This window comes from Micropterus salmoides, unplaced genomic scaffold (assembly GCF_014851395.1).
Source record: "Micropterus salmoides isolate LMB-PRFRI ecotype aquatic unplaced genomic scaffold, ASM1485139v1 Ms_hic_scaffold_1, whole genome shotgun sequence".
NCBI classification, from domain to species: Eukaryota; Metazoa; Chordata; class Actinopteri; order Centrarchiformes; family Centrarchidae; genus Micropterus; species Micropterus salmoides.
Window position 1 is genome coordinate 52,362,725 of NW_024040040.1, and position 21,047 is coordinate 52,383,771.

General features: G+C 40.0%; 1 pseudogene; it reads right to left on the reverse strand.

The window, feature by feature from the left end:
• Window positions 1-21,047, reverse strand: part of LOC119896614 — an 858,889-nt pseudogene that overhangs the window by 555,619 nt on the left and 282,223 nt on the right.

Here is a 21,047-nt window from a genome sequence, read left to right on the forward strand (position 1 = left end):
ATCTTTGTTTTCAGCTTCTGTCCTGCAGAGGGAGCTGCAACACCATCAGTGCTCTTTCATTCTAGTTGTGTAAGAAGTACTCATATACCAGCAATACTACTCTGCAAAAATACTTTGTTATAGTTAAAAGTACAAGAACAATAATTCTTACATTATCAAAAGTAAAAGTACTTGTTGGGCAGAGAAACCCCTCTGAGAGAGTTATATTGATGCAGTGACACTCAGATGGTTGAGATGGAGCTCATTTTAGAACATTATAGACTGTTGGGTACTTTACAACAAAATGTCAGACTTTATAATTTGATCATACATATTTTATGTAGCCTTCAATCATGATTATCAAGGACGGATTCTGACAGATTTAAAAATAAATACTGAAATTAATTAATGCTCAATAAATAAACATCTGATTAAATGCACAAAAAATACAGTACAATAATAAATATAGGCAGTAATTAAATTATACAATGAGACGTAAATGTATGTATATATATATATATATACATTTTAATTAGATTATTTATTTATTCACCTTTGTATTAATTACTTTATTAATTTATTGTACGTTATAATCTTAAACTTTTTTTGTTAAATACTTCTTTTTAAAATGTATTTATTTATGTGTGTGTTTTAATGTTTAATGTCTGTTTTATGCTCCCTTTGCATTTTCTACTATTTATTTGCAGAATAATAATTTGAGACAAAAGTTGTAACATTACGAGAATAAAATGTTAATCCAATGAGAATGAAGTATATAATATTTTAACACCAGCTACCTGCACCTCTGCTGTGCATTAGTCTGCGTTATTGCTCTGCTGATATGGTAGTAGGCTACCCGCTTTAGACCATCTGACAGACACAGAGCCCGTCTGGATGAGAAAAGCTCACTGCTTTTCATCAGAGGTTGAAAACCAAAACTGAAAACACATCTGATCAGACAGAAATCTCATTGCGCTCAGGTGTGTCAAGTTGTTCTCTCACTAATGTCTGCTGATGAAGGCATGTGCTCAGTCCTTGTACTCCTGGACCTTAGCGCTGCTTTTGACACCATTGATCACAACATCATGTTAGACAGACTGAGGCACTGGGTGGGGTACTGCCTTAGAATGGTTTTCATCCTACCTGTCAAATAGGAAGTTTTGCGTGTCTGTAAACAACTATGTCTCTTCATTCTGTCCAGTTAAATATGGTGTGCCTCAGGGGTCGGTCTTAGGACCCATTTTGTTTAAAAATTCGATCTATGTTAACTTTTAAGGACACCGAGACCATTTTACACGCCTTCATCTCATCATGCCTGGATTATTGCAACAGCCTTTTCACCTGTTTAACCCAAAAATCTATTGATCGACTCCAGACTGTCCAGAACTCAGCTGCCAGGCTTTTAACCAGAACAAAGAAATATGACCACATTACTCCTATTTTAGCTTCATTACACTGGCTCCCAGTATGTTTTAGAATTGAATTAAAAATTCTATTGATCACTTTTAAAGCTCTTCATGGCCTCTCGCCTTGTTATATTTCTGACCTTTTAGTCCCATACGCACCAGCACATACCTTGAGATCCTCGGGCAGAGGTCTGTTGTCTGTTCCAGAGTCTCGACTGAAAACTAAAGGGGACAGAGCGTTTGCTGTCAGGGCCCGAGGCTCTGGAACAGCCTGCCTGAGGAAATCAGGTCGGCTGAGTCAGTGAACACTTTTAAGTCCTTCTTAAAACATACTTTTATAGGAGAGCCTTTCCCGATCTTATTTGACTTTATTTTCTCCCTTTTTTTTTTTTTATTCTTTTTTTTTATTATTGTATTTCACTAATTTTATATTAAACTTTCATGCTCTTATCTTGTTTTTTTTGTATTATTCTTTAAACTTGTTAAAGCACTTTGTAACTTGTTTTTGAAAAGTGCTCTACAAATAAGGATTATTATTATTATTATTATCCAACGAAGGTTAAAATGAAGGGCAACTGGACTTGGTTGAAGCTACTGGAAGTAGCTTTCCAGTAGCTTCAACCAAGTCCAGTTGCCCTTCATTTTAACCTTCGTTGGATAACTATGACCTGGATGACTGAGAATCTTCATAGATATTATTTATTATTACTGTGTGGTGGACTGTTAACCTTTTTTTGTAGCAAATACACTAACTAGACACAACAACAACATTTGTAAATGTTTTGATAAATTTTTGCTATAGAGACAATTCAGAAGCCCATGACTAGTCCTGAAGCTGTGAGCAAATCAAGCGGGAAGCTTCTGGTGAGCGATCTGAAGTCCCTTAAACCTGCATTCTATTGAATGGCCAGCAGGGGGGGAACTCTTCTGGTTGCAAAAAGAAGTCTGGTTGCATTAGACATAATGGGAAAATGACCCTACGTCTCAGCTGATTTATTACCTCAGTAAAACTCCTGATGAGTTTATGGTCTCAGTCGCTAGTTTCAAGTTTTCTTCAATACAAAATGATGTTCATTTAGTAAATTATGGTCCCATTTAATTTTTAAATAGACCATAAAGCAGAGTATGTTTCAGGACGGCATTATTACATTATTACATTTAGTTTTAAGACTGTTTGCTAGACAAAGTTATCAGCCCTGTTAAAATGACAGTTAACGTGAATTAACGTGAGTAACAGAGGCATCTGGCTAAGCAAGCTAGCTAGCTCACACACGGCTGTTAGCTCCTCCGTTTCGTCCAAATATGGTCACATCCGGTGCCGCTGGTTGCAAAAACTCAACATGGCGACGCCCTATCGGCCAAACTCGAGGCTCCAAATACGCAGTCCACCATCCAACGAATGATGTCGCTATGACTACATCCACTTCTTATATACAGTCTATGGAGCAAATACGCGCCCGTGCTCTCTCTCTTTCTGCAGGTGGGCTGAGTAACGGTGGGGGGGTCATGTCACATGAACATCAAACAAAATGTAACAATATTATTATGAGTAGCCTGCGTTCTTATAAGACCTGCGAGACAGGCTGTGTCATGAGGATTATTGCATATTATACGGTCAATATTTTTGTGGCCAAAGCCCCGGAAAAATGACCTGGCGACGCTGATGGTTAAAACAGTTAGTTTGTTGTCCATGTAGAGTAATCTAGATGTCTGCGTGTTGTTATATGCTCTGATAATGTTAATCCAACACATCTTTGTAGTAGCGTCCATGTTGATTCCACATTTCGACTTAAAAGCCCATGAACACACACAGTGAAGTCGGAAGAACGACTTCACAACTCTGGGAGCACTTGAATGCACGTGAGCCACTGGCTTCAATTTGCAACACTCACCACTAGATGTCACTAAAGCTTACACACTGAAGCTTTAAAGAAGATGATATTTCTGATCTCGCGGCAATTGCAAAGAAAAATACCTCGAGACTTGGCAAAAGTGTGGTTCCAGCTTTGAGAAAAGCAACTACGGCCGCGGGACTCGGCGCCTGCAGTCGCCTTGCTCCTGCGAGGTTTTAATGTCATGTGACATGGTGATGTTTTGCAGTGCCGGCAAAAGTCGTACAAGATTTCTAACCAGCATGCCTTATTTTAAGTCCAGCATGCATCACGTCAGCGCTGTGCAGCGCCGCATGAAGTCAAACGCACCTGATATTAATATATAAAAGGGACGAAATTAAAAGGAAATTTGGGAGAAATGGAAAAAAAACATAAATCAAAGTAAAGCAGGAAGGAAATGTTGTTGATGTAGGATCATAGAAAACATAATAAGGAAAATCTATTTCCATGTTGAAGCATACAGAATGAAGATGTGTACGAAGTGAAGAACTTTAATTTGTTGTTTGCTCGCCTGGTAATGGCAGAAGAATAAAGCATCCTATGAAACAGTCGTCTAAAACGACCACATCATGGAATTATACATAAGGTTTAATTGATCTACAATCATTCAAAGGAAAAGCAGCAAATCTTCACAGATGAGAACCATCAAATGTTTTACAGGGAAACTGACTTCAGAGAAGTGAAGACAAACCAGGCAGCAGGAGACTAACAGGAGTGGTTACAAGCAAGATCAAACATGTACAGGTAAGCTAAAAAATCCCCAACTATGACAGTTTGGTGCCAAGCAGGTCTGTGTTTCTCTAGCAGCTAACAGGATGATTGGCTTCCACATGTCAGACCTTGTTGCTCATTTTTCGAGTCTATGAACAGAACCGATGGATCCAGGAGATGATGGTGGTCGGCTGTTCTGTGTCTCTGGTGGTCTGGAGTTTTCTCTGGATGTTGTCTCTGCAGAAGGAGGTGAGTGAAGATTTTCCTTCAGAGCCTTTATACCGCGTTAGAAAAGAAGCAAGCCAAATAAGTTGAGCTTTGCAACCTGGCAGTGTGATGTTGTAGGCAACAACATGTCTCATGAAACAGTTCCTGACGGCCCTGTGATCTCCATGATGCAGAAAACACGGCCTGAATTGCAGAACTTTTAAAATCGCAAAATATTGTGGAATCTACTATGTATATTTGCATGAAATATCAAAATCATTGATTACGTTAAAAATTTCTTATTGAAATTTTATTCATCCACCTCATGATTACACACTAATGAAAAAATGTGTTTAAATTGCAAAAACAGATTGTAAACCAAAATAAAAGCACTTAATCAAACAGTTTTATTTGTTGTTACAGCATGACGTTTCATACAGTTCTTCTTTTTGTTCCTCTTTTGTTCCTCTTTTTTGAAATGACTATGAATGAATATGTGAATATGTTTGGGCTGTGTCTATGTGTGTGGATTTGCCTCTTTGCTTTTATACTCTTGGACAAAACTTCTTGGTTAGGTTTAGGAAAACATGGTGGTTTAGGTTTAAGTAAGTACGTTACGCAAGTCAGTAATGCTATTTAACTGAAAACACTAAATAACTCATAATTTACTTGGTTTCACACGTGACTCCTGTGTGAAGGTCCTGAGTTTAAAACATACACAATGTAGAGAAAGGACATATTCTTACACCTATTTTCCATATTAAACAAGTGAAAAAAATACAACCGTACACCTTCTGAATTCAAATTTCTCTCTTTTACTAAATTAAGCCATTCAGTCATTCAAACTCGACAAACAAAATAAAACTCACCAAACCATCGTGGTTAGTCTTTACATTATTCCTGGTTTTGTGGAAATAAACCCTTAATTCACAAGTTAGACATGAAATTATTCTGGCTCTACATGCTGTCGCTGCCTCTGTGATGCCTGACCTCCCTTTCACTCCTCTTTAGCTTGAAGCCTCTCTTGTGCCCGCCTGAACCCGCTGTGTCGACATTATTATAAGAGTCTTGTCTGAACCAGTGTAAATCATGTGTTACTGTCAAACTGGCCTCTGTCTGTCCTGTTACCTGCGCACTCGGCTCTGGTTCTGGTGCAATGTTCTCCACCAGCATACCCTGCTGGGTCCCCTTGGCCCCGGGACTTAAAACCTCCTCTGCCTGGCGGTCCATATATCATACAAAAATGCTTTAGAAATATTAATGTGCAATTGGAGGAGGCGCTGAGCCCCTCCCTCGGTGAAACAAAGAGAGCAGAGGACAGAAGCAGAGAGGCCATAAATGATACCAAAACATAGCAGCATAGTATTTTCTGTTCCTTTGGCTAAGCGCTGGTAGTTTCCATTTTTAGTATCAAATACAGCGATCACTGGGCCCAAAGTTTCTCTGGTGATATACTGTCGCCTGTTTTTTGGGGGGGTATGAATTCTTAAACATTGCACTTTTAAAGGTAATGTTGGGTTTATAAATGAATTAAAATGAAGTATTCTATCATTGACGTGACAAAAGAGTAAATCATGCTCTACAGGAGAATAAATCTTTATATTTATTATATTTTAAATCAACACCTGTTTTGAGTTTTCCTTTACATACTGTAAATAAACATTTCTACCATAAATTGATGCCGAAAGAGCAAAATCACTGCCTTAAAAAATCACCAGATTGCAGGAAATAATATTAAAATTTCTTGTGTTGACCCCCATTATCTTACATGTTGAAACTAAACCGATACCCTTGGTCTCTTCATGGTGGTTTTAACAGTCACTTAAGAGTTTCCATTTCAGGGCCCGTGCCCTGCAGGCCTGTTCATTAATACATGATACTAACAAGCCAACTACCTGTCGGCTTCTGACTGGTCGGTGGGGTACCAGGTCTGCCTTCTCCTCTGAATCTGTGTAACCTTCATTTATTGATTTCTAACTTCAAAATAAAGATGTTGTTTGTACCTGATGTGTTGCAGATGCTGAGGTGTCCTGTGTTTTTATGAAGAGCTGCATCTTACCGTGCAGCTTCCAGGGCGGCACTGATGTAGACATCCACTGGTATCATCGGACAATAGTAGATACTCCTGCCCACTCCTACTACAACAACCAAGACCAGCTCAGATACCAGGGCCTGCACTTCAGAGGCAGGACGTCACTGTTCAAGGACCAGATCTCCAGAGGAAACAGTTCGCTCCATCTGACATGGGTGGAGGTTCAGGACCAGGGCAGATACAAGTGCTTCACCAGCACCATCAGAGGCAACAAGAATTCATTTATCAACCTGCAAGTTGACGGTACGAGAAACACACAGTAGATACACAAAACCATCAACTTGTGTTTTCTTTATGTGCATTAATTAGCTAAATACAGTGGTGCCTGAAAGTTTGTGAAACCTTTTAGAATTTTCTATATTTCTGCAGAAATATGACCTTCAGATCTTCACACAAGTCGCACAAAGTAGATCAGCCCAGTTCAACAAATGAGAAAAACATATAATACTTGGTAATTTATTCATTGAAGAAAATGATGATCCAGTATTACAAATCTGTGAGTGCCCAAAGTATGTGAACCTTTACTTTCAGGATCTGGCGTGACCTTTCTATAACCGTCCTTTAGTAGAACGACTTGTGTGCTTTGAGACGTGCATGACTGTGTTGCTCTTGGAGTGATCTTTGTTGGTCAACCCTCCTATACTGTAGATGGTAGCTGTCGTCTTCAGTTTCCTCCATTTGTCCACAGTCTGTCTGAGTACAGACTCTTGAGACGGTTTTATAACCTTTTCCAGCCTGATGAGCTACAACAACTCTTTTTCTGAGATCCTAAAGGCAAAGGTTCACATACTTTGGCCACTCTCAGATTTGCAATATTGGATCATTTTCCTCAGTGAATAAATGACCAAGTATTATATGTTTTTCTCCTTTGTTGAACTGGGTTCTCTTGATCTACTTTGTGTGTCTAGATCTGAAGATGTTTTCTGCAGAAATATAGAAAATTCTAAAAGGTTCACAAACCTTCAAGCACATGTCAAATTGGTAAATTAAAATGTTCTTTTTACCTCAAATTATTAGTGAATCCGTACATACAGCATCAAGATCTCTGTTTTTGCAGCTCCGGTCCATAAAGTCGACATGGAGCAGGAAGAAAACAGGATCACCTGCAGCTCAGAGGGGATCTACCCTGAGCCTGAACTCACCTGGTCCACCAGACCTCTGTCCAACGTGGCCTTCAAGAACCCAACCAGAGTCCAGCAGACTGAACAGCAGCTCTACAACATCAACAGCTCTCTGATACTTTCAGACAGGGTTACTGATCTGGTCTACAGCTGCACCGTCAGCACTCGCAGGAACAGGAGGAGAGCCACTTTGAGGGAACTGAGTGAGTATTACGTCTAATCTGTCAACTAAACCAATAAACCACGTTGGTGTCTGCACTGATATGAAAGATTCCTGCAACTACACAACAACAAACTACTGTAAGAACCTTTTGTTCACTAGGTTTTCAGATATTCTGCAAACTAACAAACAAACATAGAAACGGGACAAACACAAAACCTTATTTAGCAAACAAATACCTCACAGGCCCTCTTATATCACAGTATCTCAATATGTTTCATTCACAGGTGTTGATCCATTTGTTAATGATTTGTTTTGTGTTGTATATTTTCAGCTTCTCTCGATGGTTCCAGCTCTGACACAACAATCCCCTGCTCTGCCTCAAACACTTCCCTTCTGAACTTCAGCCTCGTCTGGAGATTCAACCACAGTCGGATCATCCTGAACCGGACCAGGACCAGCGTCCCCTACACAGTCTCAGAGGAGTGGAGGCAGCAGGTGAAGGGTGTGTCTGAGTCAGGCAGCCTCACACTACAAGACTTGTCTTTGAAACAGGAGGGGATATACACCTGTGAACTCAGCGATGACGAGGAGACAAACATAACCAACACCCTGCTGAGGATAGAGGAAGGTAAGTTTAGCAGCATAAAATCTCAGATTTAATAGTTAGGCAGGATTTCAATCAACGGTCAAAGAATCAGTTAAAGAACCCTGTTTTTGTTTCACATGGAGACACATGCTTCTATACATACTACAGTCTGGGTCATACACAGATGAAAACAAAATTGTGACCACCTGCCGGCAGTAGAGGAGCTCCTTTGTTTATTTTTTTGGCTGAACAGCATGAAAAAGTCAAAAGTGGGACAGGATGGGAAATACAGTACAGACATACATAGAGAGCACAAAACAAGCGTTAAATGTCCTTAGTTTTCGTCTTTGCCAATTTTTTATATAGGACCTATATTTCGGGTGGATATGAAGCCGGGTGGAACTGACGTTGCGGGGCAGTTGGTCTGGCCGGTGTCCGGACAGACGATAGGCACCTGTTGGTGAGCCGCGGGTGTGTTATGTTTTATCCTCCGCATGAAGAGCTGGCACGCTGTATGTCAAGTGGCTGTGCAGCCACGATGTCAAGAAGTCAGATTTAAATCAGAATTGGTGTCTTGCTTTATTCGTCAGGAGAGTCTGGGTGAGAAGCAGGTGTGGCATTAGGGGTAACTTAGTCGGTGAGACCCAAGTAGGGATCGGCTACGTAGCTGGTGGGGTTTGAACATGTTTTCTAATACAATCGTACAGAATAATTTAACAAACAACGATAGAGTTTTGTTTAGTTCGGGTTTCAGGTAGTGAGTTGCTGCCTTGGTGGTTTTCTTTTCCTTGTTTTGTTTTGTTCTGTTTAGATGGTCTGGCTTAGAGCTCATCATACCTGTGTGATGAACTTGCCCCTAGTACATTGACCATGAGCTCCCCTTGCGCTGGGTTAACGTGTCTGCTGGTCATTGACTGCATGTCAGCTAGAGACTGATGTAATGAACTTCTTGGGACCACTGGCTAGTAGAATTAGGGTAGTTTAGCTCTTAGGGTTTACTGTATGTAGGTTAGAAATTATACTGTAGATTGAATGTGTTTTATTTATTTGTAGTATTTATTTAGACAATGTGTTAGTACTTCAAATATATATTTGCTGAGTGTTTGGGCTCATATTTACAAGCTTCTGAACTGAACTGAGCTTGGTATCGTGCAGCGACAAACACTAAAACTAACGATGAAGCTTATAAAAGTTAAATGAAAACTTAGCATTTTCAAAAAACTAAAAGTAACGTTGAAAACTAATTAATACTAAACTGAAATTGAAAACAAAAAGTCAAAACAAAATAAAAATAAAAAGCTAATGAAAAATCCAAAAAAACTATAATAACCTTGATCAATCTATCTCTATCAACAGGCTATGTACCACAGTACTTTAAAGCAGCTGTAATTAAACCTCTTCTGAAAAAGCCCAAACTTGATCCTGATGTTTTAGCCAACTATAGACCTATATCTAACCTTCCATTTCTCTCTAAGGTTCTGGAGAAAGCAGTTGCTAAACAGCTGTGTGACTTTCTACAGAGCAGTAGCACCTCTGTGACACATTATCTAAAGATATAGTTTCCCTTGATGGCATCGCCCTGGCCTCCAGCACCACTGTGAGGAATCTTGGAGTTATCTTTGATCAGGACATGTCGTTTAAGTCTCACATTAAGCAAATTTCAAGGACCGCCTTTTTCCACCTACGTATTATTGCGAAAATCAGGAACATCCTGTCTAAAAATGATGCAGAAAAACTAGTCCATGCATTTGTTACTTCTAGGCTGGATTACTGCAAATCCAGATGGCCTGTAAAGTAGAACAAATTGGACCCTGAGTGATCGGAGTGAGGAAACTTTGTGGATTCATACATTTGTATAAATGAAAATATAACTGCTCTGTGAGATGGACACAGACAAGGTCCAAACCTTTCTAGAAGTTCTTCAAACAAACATTAAAGGCATGTTGCCCACCTGGCAATATGAACGTTATTAATACACTGCAACCCAGGAATTATCAGTCAGTCCACTCGTGGAAGTTTGGTTAGTAGAAAGTTCAATAAACTGAATCTTTTTCTGTTTCAGGGAGTCAAACTGGTGTCACACGTGTTATTGTAGGTTTGGTGGTTGGAGCCATTTTTGTTGTAGTTCTAGCAGGACTTGGTGTACGGTACTACAAAAGGTAAGAAAACACATTCTGCCGTCACCTGCTAATTATTGATTATGTAAGTTGTTTATAGTGATGATGATGATGATGGACAGAGAGGAAGAAGACCGGATATGGAACTATAAAACCTTCATCTGTACTGAGTACAGAAAAGTTCTTTCACAATTACATTCAAATCATTTTGCACTACATAACAAACTCATTAATCAATAATTACTGAAACAATCTTTCAAGTTTAAAAGAACTGCTGTCTTGCTAAAATATTGTCCTAAGTAAGACACAAGCAGAGTGTGACATCATGTACAACTAATAGAAATAGATCAATTCTGGCTCAGTAGTCTGAAGAAAAACAGAAAATCTTGTCTTGAGTTTCACTTTGATGTGTTTCACTAATGAATTCTGTTCATTTGTTTGCAGGAAGATCCACTCGAAGGAATGTGAGACCAGAGACAAAGTCTGGAAGCAAACGTTTGACTCCGCAATGAACCCCTGAGTAACTGCAAGATGCAACAACCAGCTGCTGCAGTGAGATGAAGTCACACTGTGCTGCTCTGAAGTTTCACTGCATTAAACTAATGTGAGCAAAACTTCCATTGAGGAATCCATGTGAGATGGACAAGACTAAAAAAGACTAAAAGTAGCTGCTAGAGTGAAGACAAACTCAGTCCAAACACTGAGTCCACTAAATGGATGATCATGAACTTTATTCAGATATTAAATCAGCTAATAACTTTGAGCTGCTACAGTCTGTTTGTAATCCTGTGTTACTTTCAGTAACAGTTCCAGCTCATTGTTGGTCCGTGCAAACAATATCTGGTGTGATTCTTTGTCTGTAGTATTTCATTCTTTCCCCAAATCTTCTGTGGAATAGACCATCTTGCTTTTTGTTTACACCGGCACATGCATGCCCAGTGTACGTGAACGGCCACTTAATGTACGTTTTCAGTCGTTTTAATATAGTGATGGGAAAAGTGAGTCTTTTTGCTGAATCGGATCTTCAAATCTCGTTCAGCAAAATTAACTAATGTTTTTTTGAGTCATTTCGTTCATTTGAACCAGGCTGGTTTTTGCAGCTCTGCAGCCCTCTAGTGGGCGATTAAAAAACAGCGCAGTTCTCAAACACAGAAGGCTGCCTGGCTTGCTTTAATTGACAAAGTATAATGCTCAAATTCACCTCTTGATCTTTCTTTATCATGGTTCTATAAAGCCCCATGGAGCCACAACCAAATTCAAACCATGTAAAAACCACAGAAATATGTTGTCAATAATCAATCGCCACTACTAACGGCTAAATCCGTCCGCCGAGCTGTCACGTGACAAATGAACGACTCAAACAGACCCACAGAAGAGAGTCGTGAACTAACAATACTGTTTCCTGTGCTGCCGGAGCCCGGGCAGCTGCCGTGTGATGCGTGAACGTGAGAGTCCAAGACTATTCACTATTCTAACAAATTAGTCATTGAGACTACTCGTTCCTCCTGAGTCATAAACAAGATTAGGCCAAATGAACAAGCTACTCACTGAACGACACAACGGAGATACGCACTCAGATACGCAGCTAAAATGCTGGTGTGGACGGGGATCTTATTCGTATTATATTTAAACCATATATTTACCATTTGTATTCATAATAGTTTGTTTAGTTTTGTTTACAATCTTTGTTCAGCTGTAGATCTGTAAAATGTTCTGTGTGGAAGAGCAACTTAAATTCCTTGTATGTGTTCATTAGTTTGCACAACTGTACCAAATAAAGTAGCTGCTGATTAATTACTGTAAGTGAATACAAATACAGTATAAAGCTGTGTGTGTTGAGATGTTTGAGGATCATTGAGTGGATAAAATTTTTACCACGTCATCATTTTCTTCAGACTTTATGTGACTTTTGATATTTCACCTGTGAGGCTGGAGTCATGTTTTCAGAATCAGAATCAGCTTCAGTGGCCAGGTGTGTGTTTACATATGAGGAATTTGACTCCGGTCTCATATTGTTCTGGATGTACACAGAACAAGCATAAACAAAAACATTTGTAGACAGCAAGACAAGAGCGCAAAGGTGACGATGCTGGAGGAAAAAAAACTGCACTACAGCTACAATTGCTTCTACTAGAACTAAAGTACCTTTTTTGTTGTCTGAAGTAATTAAACATGTTTTCTATTTGACTTCATGGAGTTCTGCTGTTTGTTAAGAGACCCAGTAAAATAGATGATCTGTGTTTTCAGTTTCTGTCCTGCAGAGGGCGCTGCAACACCATCAGTGCTCTTTCATTCTCTTGGGGAAAGAAGTACTCATATACCATCAATCCCACTCTGCAAATACACATAAAGTATAAGAACAAACATTTACTCACAGTATCAAAAGTAAAAGTACTGGTTGGGCCTCTGAGAGCGTTACATCGATGCATTGACACACAGCTGGTTGAGGTGGAGCTCATGTTTACAACATTATACACTGTTGGGTACTTTACAACAAAATGTCATATTTTATAATTTAATCATATATATTTTGTGTACAATTATAACCTGCAAAGTAACGAGTAAGTAAAGCTGTGCTACAGAATCAGGTCTGTGCAGAAACAGGTGATTCTATACTCTGTTATTACACAGCTGTCTGATTGAGGAAGGCAGTAAAAGCAAACTGTCAGACAGTAAACCCATTAACAAGGTGCTTTCCCAGCAGAACTGCTGAAACCAGCTGCAACATAATAAAGCCTCAAGCACCACTCAGTGAAACACAGACGCTGTAACAGGAAGTCATATAAAGGTAAAAGAATAAACACAGTAAAAGTAGTCAGTGAGGCCTCGTCAGTTCAAGTCGGTTATTTTACCACGAATCACATCAATCATGTCACGAATTGACAGACTATTGGACGGACCAGCCTTGTGTGTGGACACCGTGGGCTGAACTCTTTTAACACCACAGTGGTCATCTCAGCACGATTCTTGTGATGGACTGCAGAACAGAACAGCACGGACCAACCAAACGTGTCAATTTAAAAACAGGCCGTTGCCAAATCACCCATAAAGAAATGTGTGGTATTGGATGTAATCTATAATGTGACATGTACAATCATTTGAAAAATGGACGATCATTCTCTCTCTCTCTTTTTTACTGTCCCTATTTCATAAATTGTCTAAACTTTTCCAGTCCACTTTCCACTTTTGTTCACTGTACTGTCGGTTTTCTCGTTCTGTTATGGCTTGATACAGAATTCAGTATTCTTCAGTCCTCTTTAGAAGAGATTTTCTCACTTTGTGCTCTGTCTTTGTGTCGATCTTCTGCTTGCTTGCTCTCTCGTCTGTTCCCTGTGAGATGCTGTGAAATAAAGCATCTTTACTCCCACAGCAGTTTCTGGCCTCGTCCGGCTCAGAACATGTTGACCTTTCTGGTGAACTTCATTTCAGACCGCTGTGACCATAAGACGATGATCCTGTGAGCTTGTTGAGCTCTAAGTGATCTGTTCTTGCTTGTAAACATGTTGTTGTGTCTGTTGTGCATCAGCAGTTATCCAGTGATGACTGCACTGTGCTCATCCTGAGCTCCAGCCTACTTCATTCTCTCTTTGGCTTCGGTGTCATGTTCCAGCAGCACTCAACCTCAGTATAGTCTTCATCCTGGACTGGATCTCAGACGGGTGTATATTGGAGGAAGAGGAGCGGAGTCCAGGACTGGATCAGCCTGAATGAAGTCCAGGACTTGCCTCAGTTAAAGAAGATATAATGTGTTAGTTTGTTCTGATGGCGTGTTAAAAAGGTATTTTATCTAGTCAAATGTTTTGTTCTCAGTCTTTCCTTTCCCTCAATTCTAGTTCATATATTAATCTGCCCTAAATGGTTTCATCTCTTTCTGCATGCTCTTCTGCATCTTTCCTTTTCTTTCTCTCCAAACAGGAAACCCATTTAAACCCACTTATCACATAGATGTTTTAGTGTTTTTCAGTCATAGATTTCACAACTGGCGAAAGGATTTTAGGAGCTGTCTCCCACTCTGTTTACTCACAGTTTATCCAACACATGCTCATTTAATCTAGTTTTTTGTTTCTCTGTGTATCAAACTTTCCCTCATCCTTATTGTAAGGCATTTGTTTGGTGCTCTGCATTGCCTTTCCCTACTTTCTGATCCTTTCTTCCACATGGACAACGCTTTCAAATGCTTATATTCTTAGTTTAAATTGATGTTACATGCATCAGCTGTGTGAGATCAGCAGGTAAAACCAAAAGAGCACTCTAAGCTTTTAATTAGTGTTTGCTGGGAATCCAGGACCATATACAGCCTAGGCCTAATGTATTTTTTATTTCAGATATACTCACCACTGAAGGACAACGGAGGTCCAACTCTGATAGAGATGATAGTGGAAAAGATCCGGAGCGCTGTCGGTCCTTAAATCAGGGAGGAGGAGGCTGAAACACTTTAATCCAGGGTTATCAGCCGCCTCAGGTCCGAACTCTGCCAAACCATCCTACTTCTGACACCAAATAAAATAAAAACGTTTCATTTAGTGAGTCTTCTGAAATAAAGAATTTAATCCAGACGGTTGTATTCTTTGCAAAAGATCAGACAAAAAGAGTGCAAACAGTCTGCAGAGTGGGAGACAAAGAGCCAGGAAGAAAGAGGTAACTTTATACTCTAATGTTATTACACAGATGTGTTAGGGAGGAAGAGAGTAGAAACCAACTGAAAGCCTATCAAAGACAATCAGATAAGAAACCCATTAAGGAGCTACTTTCCACTGGTGAAACCAGCTGCAACTCTACTGAAGCATTGCGCACCACACAGTGAAACACAGGCCTATAACAGTAGGCTAAGGTGTATGAAGGCAAAACCGTGACGACATTTACATTTATTTATTATTATTATTAACCTGTGAAGAATCAGAATCAGAAACAGCTTTATTGCCGAGTAGTTTTTTAAACTTTATACTAAATAATGTGCTTTGGTGACTTTGTGCGTGACAATAGACATAATAAACATATAAATATAAAAATGAGAAAATGCACATAGAATTAGCTAAAGTTGAAGTCTAGAAGAAGCCAAATAAACTAAAATAAAGATGATGTAGGGTACAATATGTCATTTAGTTATTTAGTGAAATGTCGGAATTGAAATGTGCAAAAGATGGAAAGAGACTGTTTAGAATAGAACAGAATAGAATAGAATGGAATATACTTTATTGTCCCCTAGAGGAAATAGGGGAAAAGTCATGGACTCAAGAGTGCGTAGTGCATAGTAGTAGCTGCCCTTACAGACAATAAATACACGTAAAATACATATAACAGCTGAAGACGTACATGTAGGCTACATACACTCATGACACATCCAATAAAAGATTAAAACAAAAAAATTAAAAGTGGTATGTCATGGGCTACTTGTGTCTTTAGTATAAAGATCTGTTGTTTCACATTATATTTGATGTCTGATGGGCTGTGGATGTGTCTATAATAAAGTGCTGCTGACAGTCTTTCTGCCTTTTCTTTCTCTGATGCTCAAAAGCAAGAAAACACAAAGCAAAACAGACACAGAGCAACTAGGACAACATGTATAAACTCCTGGGAATATAATTTATTTAAAAAACGTCATATGTGTTGTTTGAAAAAATGTGTAAAGTAATTAAAGGTGTCAGATAAACGGAGTGAAGTAAAAAAGTAAAAGCAAGTGGCATGAAGAGAAAAGACTTTCCTACGATACAATCATCCTGCTTTGTTTCAGTATTTTCAGCTTAGAGCTCAAACATTTTTTTCCTGAGACTTCTGGAGGATGCTTATTAGAGGGGGTGGATCACATCACGCGATCAGTTTCTGTTTTAATGTAAAGGAACAGATTGCTTCAGGGGAGGATGGGGGACGGCTGTGCAGCGTGTCAGTCGGTCTGGAGTTTTCTCTGGATGTTTTCTCCTGCAGAAGGAGGTGAGTTACCACCTCCCTACTTTCTCTTGTTCAGTGAGAAACGTGAGCTCTAGTTTGTCCTGCCAGCTAGGATTGGAGATCTATGAAATATTCTGGTTCTGAACTGCAGTGGGAGGAATGTACATGTAAGAATCTGTACATTCTTGATTAAAAGCCATGTGAAATATCTTTTCTCTTTCGTCTCCTCAATTCGTGTGTGTTTCCAAAACGTCTCTGGTGATTCTCGCCGACTCGACTCGTAAGCATAGGAATGCACAGATTAAATATCAATGTCTGGAGGTTATAACGTTTTGTAGCCTGCAGCAGCTGTTATCAGGGCCCAATTGAAAAAGCATTTTTAAATCAGAAGACCATATTCAGGGTGGATTTTAGCAACAAAATGTTAGTAAAATAAAAATAATAAAATCAGTTCAATAATAGGCTTACAACATTTCTTATTTTGTAGTACTTGATATGTTCAAACTTTACAGTGGTAAAGTAGACATGACTTCTTAGGCCTTTCGGTAAAGTAAAAAAAAGATTTTGTCCCCATAAAATAGGCCTATTTCCCCAAACAGCTGTCAATACCGAACTAAAATAATGTGTTTAATTTTAATTGTCACTTATCCCTGTACTGCTTTCTTCACAAATAAATTACGCTGAAAGTTGTTTATTTTATTAACTATTGGACAGTTAGCCTTTTGTACCCTTTTTAACGCTCTAAGCGCACCGTGGCGAGTTGCGTTGGGGTGTGTCCACTTCCAATTCTGCTGGTTTAATGGCGGAAAAAATGGTCAGTGCGCCAGGCGCTTGGTTTAAAAGGGTTGTACTTAGTCTGTGAATTAGTCATGGGTGTGTTTTGGGAGTAACATGCAATACAACGGTCAGTGTCATCTAATGGCGCATTAATAAAACCATCAATCGGCTGACTGAATTGCAGACTCACAGCAGAGAGGAGGAGATGGACATAAGTGTAGCCGTAATATAAAAAGCCGTCTCTGATCATGAAGCCTAATATTCCTCTGTGGTTTATGAACTCTGAACTTAGAGTGCATGGTAACAGACTGATGCTGTCTCCTCTATGAAACGTCTGGATCCTCACTCTTTAACAGGGCCGTGCAGAGACCTTTGGAAGGGCAGGTGCTCCAAGTATAAAAGGGGCACAGGGAACAAGGATTTAAATAGGGCTGTTCTCAAAATATCGATACAGAAATATATGTTATTTATTCCTTGATTATATGCATATACAAATGCTTCTGTATCGATACATCAGCAAATGCTGTGACACAGTTTTGAAAAAGAAACACAGGGAATACACAGGTCTAGCTTTAAAACACGGTGGGCTGACACAAATTACAGGGAACAGTTGCTGTTGAGGGGTTGCTGGGGATGTTGCTGCTGCTGCTGCTGCTGCTTTTGTTGCTGCTGATACTACTGGAGGTGATCTGTGACTACAGATATTATAACAAACATAGTATAGGCGTCTATCTAAAAACTAAAATGTAGACACAGAGAGGCTGAGCAGGGAAAATCTGTCTGCCAGACGCGCTGATTGTCTAATAATTCCAGGATTGGTGCGTTTTGATGGTTTATTTACAGGTAAGTTAGACTATACAGGTGATCAGTTCCATACAGTAAAGATATCAATAAAATACTAGAAAAACTGAACAGCGGTCAGCAAAAATTAGGCTTTTCCCCATCACCCATCACCATCATCATGAACAGGTGATATCCTAATTTACTATCAGCACCCACACCATGTGATTAAAGCTTGTGAGCAACCAAAAGAAGGGAGTGTTCAAGAACCCATACCTGGCTCCTACATTCTGGCCCCTAATTATTACAGTCAATACTAATTACAAATTCATTACACATGCAGGAATATACATTATCATACATTCATAGTCCATTGCAACAAATGTTCATCTGTCATCCATCGTATAAATCATATATGATCAAAGTTAGGTTACAAGTCTGATGATTCCTGAAGAAGGCAGATCTTGGTGACAGGACTACATACACAAGCCCCTCCTGTCGGGAACTGCTTCAGTGATTTTACCAATGATCCAGGAATTACAGGGTGCAGAATCATCCACTATGAGTACTATGTCTCCAGGGATGAAGTTGCGCTTGACTCTTGTCGATTTCTGACGTTCTTGTAGTTGTGGTAGGTACTCCTTAGTCCATCTTTTCCAGAACAGATCAGACAGGTACTGAACCTGCTTCCATCTCCGGCGTGCATAGATGTCCTCCTTCTGAAACAGGCCGGGTGGTAAGCATGGTTTGGCCTTAAGAAGAAGAAGGTGATTAGGTGTCAATGCTTTTAAGTCATTTGGATCTGTAGATTCTTTAGTGATAGGTCTACTGTTCAGAATTGATTCCACTTCACAAAGCTCTGTGCTGAGTCCTTCTTCATCCAGACTTTGTGTCCTCAAAGTGGAGTTGAGGATTTTCCTGATGGAGAGAATCAACCTCTCCCATGCTCCTCCATTATGTGATCCAGTTGGAGGGTTGAAGATCCACTTAACCCCCTTTAAAGTCAGAGCATCATTGATCTTCTCAAGGTTCCATCCTTCAATGGCTCTTCTCAGCTCACGCTCTGCTCCGACAAAGTTGGTGGCGTTGTCTGAGTGTAACTCTTGAATCTGTCCGCAATGAAATTTCTCAAGGCGTTAATGAAAGAGTCTGTGTCCAATGATGAAGCCACTTAAATGTATACTGCTCTTATTGCCAAACATGTGAAGATGACTCCGTATCTCTTCACAAGGATTCTCCCACAATTGACTTCAAATGGACCAAAATAGTCCACTCCAACAAAACTGAATGGAGGTTCCTCTGAAGAAACTCTGTCTTCAGGCAAGTCTGCCATTTGTTGTTGACCTGCAGCTCCATGTAACCGACGACAGACCACACACTTCGACAAGATCTTCCTTATGGAAACACTAGCACCAGGGATCCAGTATCTCTGATGTAATCTGGATAACATGTGATTCTTGCCTCCATGACCAACCTCTTGATGAATGTGTCACAGAATGAGGTCAGTAATATGAAGATCTTTAGTTAGCATGGCAGGATGCTTGGACTCTTCGGACATGACAGCCTTACTAAGTCGTCCTCCAACTCTCAATACACCATCATCCAGTATAGGATTCATCTTGTATTTGTGACTGTCTCTTTTCACACACACTCCCTTTTGGAGACTTGAGAACTCTTCTGAGAACCTTCTTCTCTGACAGAATCTTATTACCTGCATCTCGGCTTCCTTGATCTCTCCCACTGAGAGATAATCGCGACAGAGCTTGTTTTTGAAGTTGTGTGGCTCACTGTGGACCGCACCTTCCTTTGGAACTGTATCTGACGCAGACTGAGCAGGACATGCAGTATCTTCTTTACTTTTCATGAGCAAACCCTTGAGCCTTAGGATCCAGCCAATCACTCTTGTGAGACGTGTCCAAGATGAGGCGTGACTAATCAAACATGTCACGGCGTCGTCTTCACCTTGGGCTGCACACACTTCAATAGCAGCTGATACCTTAACCTCAGGGTCTCCATCCGGCAGTTCCTGCTAATTGTCTGGGTTGACGGGCCAGTCCTCTTCTGGCTGCATAAGAAATGAAGGACCAGATGTCCACACTTCATTCCTTAGAAATGGCTCAGCCCTCATCCCTCTGGAGGCCATGTCCGCTGGATTGTGTGCAGTATTCACAAACCTCCATTGAGATGCGTCAGAAACCTTAAGAATCTCTGAGACTCTGTTTGCAACAAATGTACGAAACCTTGAAGTTTCATTCTTAATGTATTTCAGTACCAAAGTAGTGTTGAAGTTGCAGTCTTAACTCCTTTCTCCACAGTTTGTCCATTCGAGCTGCTACAACAGCTGCTGTCTATTTTCTTTGTTTGTCACCATCGGTGGGGCATCCTGTTATTTTCCAAATACAGGCTCAGTTGTAATTTTGACTTGACGTTCAATAAAACCCACAATATCAATGAACATAGGGTTTTAGCCTTTGCATATCCAGTGCCATCAGTCCTGTGTTGACAGCTTCTGACAAGCTCTCTTGGTTGCCCCCTGGTGTACTGACCCAGGAAATGCAAACAATATTCAGCATTATCAGTTCTTCTCTCAATAACCTGTTCAAAGGATTGCATGAAAGCATGGTACTGTAGTGGATCACAATCAAATATTTGGATGTCTCTCTTAGGCAATGATGAAAGGCATTGTTGATTCACCGGCATTGAAGTCAGTTCATTTTGTTTCTCCATTATAGACAACAGTGGATTGTGATCATTGTTGCCATTCATAGAAGGAGATGCATGGACATGACTGTGATGAGATACTTGAGGCGCTGCTGCATTTGGGGCTGTGTGCTGTGTTCTCATTAGCTCTGAGGTCCCCTGGTGGAGATGTAGGGCATTATCTGCTTGCTCTTGTTTAAGCCTTGTTCTTCTCAAGTTGGAATCAGTATTGTCAGGTAATGATTTTTCCTTTCCATACCTTTCAAATTTAGGTGGTCTCTGCATCAACGTTAAGATCTTAAGTTTTTCTTTCACTTTTCTCAATATAGGACTTCATTCCATCTGATCACCGTGAAGCAGCACTCCGTACCCCAGATCGAGAGGCTCCTAAGATAGCCATTTTCGCCATTGATGCAGCTATATCGGCTTCAAGCTGAAGTTGTTCTTTCCTTTTTCTTATTCATTCTTCCTGTTCCTCAAGAGCATGTTTTTCTTTGAGCAACCTTTGATGTGCAAGCAAGGCAGCCACTTCAGCCTCTGCTCTGATACATGCAGATGAAGTTGTGGAGATATTGGACTTTGAGTTGCTGCTGCCTTGATTTGATATACTGTCACTTGGTAATATTTCAT